The sequence below is a fragment of the Melanerpes formicivorus genome, unplaced genomic scaffold (genome assembly GCF_026170545.1).
Source record: "Melanerpes formicivorus ecotype bairdi unplaced genomic scaffold, bMelFor1.0.p_v2 SCAF_48, whole genome shotgun sequence".
Classification (NCBI taxonomy): Eukaryota; Metazoa; Chordata; class Aves; order Piciformes; family Picidae; genus Melanerpes; species Melanerpes formicivorus.
This window is the reverse complement of record NW_027142400.1, coordinates 945,652-952,477: the sequence shown is the minus strand read 5'-3', so window position 1 is coordinate 952,477 and position 6,826 is coordinate 945,652.

Below are 6,826 nucleotides of genomic sequence, written 5' to 3'. Positions count from 1 at the left end.
GTACTAATTTTGTTTTTTTAACAAAGAAGGAAAATAGATGAAAAGGGCAAGAATAAAGAAAAAAGAATGAAGGGAAAGAAGACAAGACAGGGAAGTGGCATTGGAAAAGGGAGAGAATAGGAAAAAATATACTGTTGATATACTTAATTCTGTTTTATTGTAATTCCTCAAATGAAGATGAGAGCCAATATAAAGAAGGATCTAATTGCACTCCCAGGATGGTGTTTGTTATAGTTGGTACCTGCTCTCGGAAAGGGAGGAGCCCACTAGCACTTCCACTCTTCCACTTATGCCTCAGGAGAGCAGCATTTACAATTGTTAGGAAGGCTGATGCAGGAAGCCACAACCTTCCAGGCAGCCAGGAGGAGCTCTGTTTGCAGGCAGGCCCTGGGGACACGTTATGTTCTTATCTGTTCAAGGCTGTCAGGGATTATTCCTTAGCAACTTTTATGTGCTATTTAAGGAGAAGACACCAGTAAATTACAGGGGTGTAGTTGTCCAGTGTGCAAAATCTAAACCAGTGAGAGTGTTTCTAAAGACCATGGACCCTTCTGCAGAGGCAACAGTACTCCAACCTCCTGAGCAGAACCCCCAGTGATATGTTTGTGCTAGGGTGAGGGCAGAAGGGCAGGAACAGGAAATATGAACACACCAGACAATCCAAGTGAAACTGGTTAGCAATCTGCTGCACCATTTAAATGCACACAAGTCTGTGGGGCCAGATAGCACATGCACCTGAGGGTACTGAGGGAGCAGGTCAAAGTGCTCAACAAGCCACTTTCCATCACGTACCAGCAGTCCTGGCTAACTGGCAAGGTCCCAGATAAGTGGAAACTGGCAAATGTCACATGTACCTGCAAGAAGGGCTGAAAGGAGGATCCATGGAACTACAGTTTGACCTCAGTGCCAGGGAATGTCAGAGAGAGAATCTTGAGTGCCATTATGCAGTACATGCAGAGAAACAAAGTAATCAGGCTCAGTCAGCACAAGTTCCTGAAGGGCAGGTCCTGCTTGATGAACCTGATCTCCTTCTACTAAAAGGCGACCAGTGTAGTGAATGAGGAAAAGGCCATGGATGTTGTATACCTGGGTGTTGGTAAAGCATTTGACACCATATCCCACAGCATCTTCCAGGAAAAACTGTCTGCCATGATTTGGATGAATAGATGCTTTGCTGGGTAAAAAAAATGGCTGGATAGCTGGGCCCAAAGAGTAGTGGTAGATGAAGTTAAATCCAGTTGGTGGCGAGTCACAAGGAGTGTTCCCCAGGGCTCAGTATTGGGGCCCATTCTCTTTAATATCTTTTATCAATGATCTCAATTGAGTGCACCCTCAGTAAGTCTGTAAATGACACTAAGCTGGGAGGGAGTGTTGATCTACTTGAGAGCAGGAAGACTCTCTTGAGTAACCTGGATAGGCTGGATTTATGGGCCAAGGCTAAATGTATGAGGTTCAGCAAGGCTAAGTGGCAGGTCCTGTGCATGTCCCACAACCTCATGCAGTGCTACAGGTTTGGGACAGAGTTGCTGGAAAGTTGCCCAGTAGAGAAAGATCTTGAGGTGCTGGTCGACAGCCAGCTGGGTATGAGCCAGCAATGTGCTGAGGTGGCCAAGGCTAACAGCATCCTGGCCTGTATCAAGCCTAGTGTGACCAGTAGGACAGGGAAGTGACCGTCTTGCTGTACTCTGCACTGGGGAGGCCACACATTGTGTACTGAGTTCAGTTTTGGGGCCCTCAATACAAAACACTGAGGTGCTGGAGCAGGTCCAGAGAAGGACAACAAAGATGATGAAGTGTTTGGAGAATGGGTCTTATGAGGAGTGGCTGAGGGAACTGGGGTGATTTAGTCTGACAGAAAAGCAGGCTCTCTGCTACTACATGAAAGGAGATTGTAGCAAGGTGGGTCTCTGCTCCCTACTAACAATCAATAGGACAAGAGGAAATGGCCTCAAATTGAGCCAGGGGAGGTTTAGATTGGATATCAGAAGAAAATTCTTCACTGAAAGGGTTATCAGACACTGGAATAGGCTCCTCAGGGAGGTGGCTGAATCATTGCTCCTGTAGGTGTTTAAAAGACACATAGATGTAGTACTAAGGGACACAGTTTAGCATCAGACTTGGTAGAGTTAGATAATCATTAGATTCAATGATTTTAAAGGTATTTTCCAACCAAAAAATTCCGTGACTCTATGAAATACTGCTCCATTTTATGGTTTAGCCCCATCTGAGCATTACCAAAGCCTGTTTTGAGACAGCATATTCCATATCAGGGAATATACACAGTGTCCTCAGAGAACAGTCTGTATCTTTGCTGCCTCTTGCAGAGAAGGCTGTACTGAGCCAGGCAAGGAGCTGCTTCATTTTGTTTGTTTTATCGTTATTAAAATCTCCTTGGTCCCACTCTTGCAAGGTCAAGATTGTCTGAGCTTGAACTTTTAGACAGAGGCCAGGCTTGTCACAGTGGGGTAACAAAAACAGTGATGTTCTCACCCAAAACTAGTCTGAAAAATCTTAGCACAGAGGCACAGCTGTGCTCATGAAGTCGGAGACAGTCGGGATCCTCTAGGCTGCTAACTGCATGTGGCCAGATTTTCTACTGAACAGGAGCTGTGCATACGGGAAATGCCAGAGGGCTTTTCACTTAAACTGAGCCTCCTGTCAGCTTGCTCTCCAACTGTTCAAGCCGTAGACAGAGACTCTCAGAGCTCACTCATCTGCTCTTTTTTAGGTGCTGTGAGGAGGCCAAAACACTTGAACCTCTGGCATAACTTCCCCTGTGGTTATACACTGATGTAATAAATTCGGAATTATGATGTCAATGGAAGCTGTTGAAAAGAAGAATCTGGGCAGGAAGGAAGGAAGGAGCCTTAAAATGTTAGCATTTATCTTAATGAGAAACTGAATCCAGAATGAACAGCCAGGGCAATTGATTTTGTAGGGAGGTATTCTCTGTTCTCTTCAGGCTGCCTCAAGCATACAGTTATCTCTTCAGCACATCCCTGTGGTGTGAAGGCAATGCAAGTCAATGACAAATTACAATAACCTAACATGGCTACAGAAATCATCCAGCCTTTTTCATTTTCACTTTCTAACCATAATGACTGAACAGCCTGAAGGACATTTCTTTAGCCTACAACCTGGAATCTGGAGCAAACGTAGCTCATGTAGCGCTGACAGACAGAATCCACAGAGCAGCTGAATCTGCTTCCCTCTGGCTACTTGCTTATTCTAGGTAATTCCATGGGTCAGCTTTTTAAAATGTTCATCTCTTAAAAACTAAAAGCCCATTCAGCTCCATGGAAACCCAGAAAACAAGTCACCATTATCATGGTTATAACCTCAGCACCTCAAACTAGATGCAAGAGGCAGTCTTTAAGGTACAGATACGTCCACTACAAGTGAATGGAAATGTATAAATTAGTTTCATGTAATTTGTAGGTAGCCAAAAGATGGTAAAACCAAACCTGTGCTAAGCTGGGACTGTGGAAATAATGGGAAGCAACCACTTTTCATGGAGTTCAAGACCTCAGGCTTTTATAACAAGACAGACAAAATGCAAAGTCCAAAGAAGTGCCCACAAAGTCCAAAGAAGTGCCTGCTGACACTAACAGCAAAGTGGTTCTGCCAAAAGGAGGCATCTTCTTACACTTCCACATTTAATAGGAAACCAAGGGGAACCCACAATCCTGTGAAACACCTTAACTGACAAAAGTCCCGCAAGTGGCATTCACAGATGAGCTCACAGGTATCACCACTGACAGAAGCAAGGTCTACTAAACACTTGGCAGCTTTGGCTGAACTGTCATCAATACCTCCATGTAAATTATCGTTTAATCTTCTACAGTTGTTTAACAAATTTAGAGGGCAGAGTTGTTTCACTTAGGAAAATGGAATTGCTGCAGAACTGCATGACTGAGGAGAAATTGAAATCTCTCAGCAAGAGCATGAACTGCTAATGTACAACTACCTGAAGGGAGGTTGTAGACAGGCGGATGTTGGTCTCTTCTCTCAGGCAGCCAGTACCAGAACAAGAGGACACAGTCTCAGGCTGCACCAGGGGAGGTTTAGGCTGGATGTTAGGAAGAAGTTACAGTACCACAGTATAACTAAGGTTGGAAGAGACCTCGAGGATCATCCAGTCCAATCTATCAACACAGACCCCATGACTAGACCATGGCACCAAGTGCCACATCCAGTCTCCTCTTGAACACCTCCAGGGACGGCGACTCCACCACCTCCCTGGGCAGCCCATTCCAATGACGAACAACTTGCTCAGTGAAGAACTTTCTCCTCACCTCGAGTCTAAACCTCCCCTATACAGAGAGAGTGATTGCCCATTGGAATGGGCTGCCTGGGGAGGTGGTGGAGTCACCATCATTGGAGGTGTTCAGGAGGAGACTTGATGGGGTGCTTGGTGCCATGGTTTAGTTGTTTAGGTGGGTTGGATTGGTTGATGGGTTGGATGCGATGATCTTGACGGTCTCTTCCAACCTGGTCTGGTCTATTCTATTCTTACTCACTCATCTGGCAGCCAGCAGCCTTCGTCTGGGAACAGAGAGATCTGGATGTGATACTGTCCTTCCCCTCAGGAGCTGTTCCTCATCTCCCATTTTTTGGGCTAGGAGATGGTCTGGCTTGGGGCATCTCCTCTGAAGGGCAGCCTGCTGCAGCCAGAATGGCATGGCAGTGATCAGACTGCTCCAGCACAGCTAGGAATCCCAGCCAGTAGTGGGGAAAAAAGATTTCTGTTTAGGCTTCTTGTAAGTCTGTTCTTTTCACTAGTAATTAAAGTGACATTTTCCCTGGCGTCTGTAGTATTTTTGAGGATGCAATCAAGTGATCTGTCAACAGCCCTAGTTCCAGGGATGGAGGAAAGAACACAACAAAAAGACTTCCTGCTCCTCTGAGCAAAACCTGCAGAAATGAAAAATCCTAGCTCTTGCAAAAAAAAAAAAAAAACACAACCCTCTGACTGTTTGCCCTTGCAAGCTTTTGCCACATAAGTAATCGTGAAAGGAAATAATATCCTCTATTATTAATTCTTTTGAAGAATAAATTTCACCCGGATATTTCACACAGGAAATATGACCTTGTACTAATCTTGTATGAATTAGGATAATAAAAAAAAAAAAACAAAATAAAAAATTCCATTTTAACAACTTGCTTGAGAGCATTTTTCTAGTAATTTGAAATGGTGGGATTTTTTTGACTCATTAGAATTGAAAAACTATTTAGCTTTACACTTATCCCCTTTCTTCACTGCTTTAAATTTTCTAAATTTTTTTTAACTTAATTGTTTTAGAACAGTGACTGATTTTTGTAGAGCTCATCTGTTGAAAATTGTTAACAGGTTAAAAATCGTTCATATCTGCCAGGTTTCAGTAATCTCTTGAAAAACTGAGCACTACCACAAATATCTGTGCAATAATGTTGGGTTTTTTTTTCAGGTAATAATTAAATAGTACATATAGAATTAAGTTTTAAAAGGATGCAATTTTCATATAATACATATATATAGGAGTATAATAAAATATGAAACAAGCAGGGGAGGTAAAACAAATAATGAAAATCCTCTACTTGAAATTGGGTGACAATCCTACAACCCAGATTGAATCTGTGTTTGTTTTACAAGCATATAGGAGAGTGAGGAAGAAGTCTTTGGAAAGTGTAGATATTGTTTTATAAATAACATGAGATGTAGAGAATAGATATTATCAACTTCAGTAGCTGATCACTTTGAGTATCTGAACACCAAAGTACTACCTGAACCTACGTTCATCCTTTTGGACAAATGTGAGAGTCAAAGTCTTGTAGTGAGTGTTTGGTCACAAAATCCCATTGCTAAATGCCATACAACAACAGAAAAAGAAAACTCCTACCCCCAAAATATTCAAAAATCTTAGGGCTGCCCACAGACAGGTGGAGGACAATCAGGAAACAAGACAGTGTTTATCACCCCAGTAACTTCATACAAGGAGGCCAGGGAGGAATGGGCTGAAAGCAGATACTGATAAGTGTAAGTGCAAGTCAAAGAAGGAGCATGGATATAGATACAGTAAGAAAACAGAAACGCAGTTCCAAAATGATCAGAAAGTTAGAGCCACTGGTTTTATACGGGTAGTGTGCCAGTAAGGGCTAAGATGGATGCAGTCCTGGAAGCTGAAGTCACAGCAGAGCAATGCTAGAAATGAAAGGGAGAAAAGCAAGGAACAGGAACTGCAACAAGAAAAAAAAAGTTGAAAGGGAGTAGCTGAATGCTTGGTAGACAACCGCAATACATAAGAGACACAAAGAGTACAACCTCTTTTTTGAGCAACCGTACTCTTGCTGCAGCCAAGATCAGAGGAGAGGAGGAGTACAAGCAGAATCCAGCTGTATGTCCAGCCATGGACTTGAGAACCATCCTTACACTACATGGAAGGGCAGGAAAAGACAACTGCTGCTCACAAAGTTATCAAGTAAAGGAAACAGGTGTAAGAGCCCTGGCTGCTGCTGAGGGAATGAAATACACAAAGTTCAGGAATAACTCTTTCTTCCAATGTTTTTTTTAGTTTTTTTGTTGTTCTTTTAGAGCACAGAAAGTACACTCTTGAGAAAATAAATAAATGCAAGAACCAAGGAACAAGGGTGGAAGTGAGGAAAGCTAAGGGTTATATGTAACAATGGCAAAATTGTGTCGAGTTGCCCGGATAAAGAATGAAAAAATCACTTTAACAGTCATCAAACGGCTCCTTGGCTCAAGACATCACCCACTATTTGCCAATTCAGCTAGTACGTTTATCAGGTTTTCATAGAGGAACAAAGACACATTTAACAGCACAAGTTA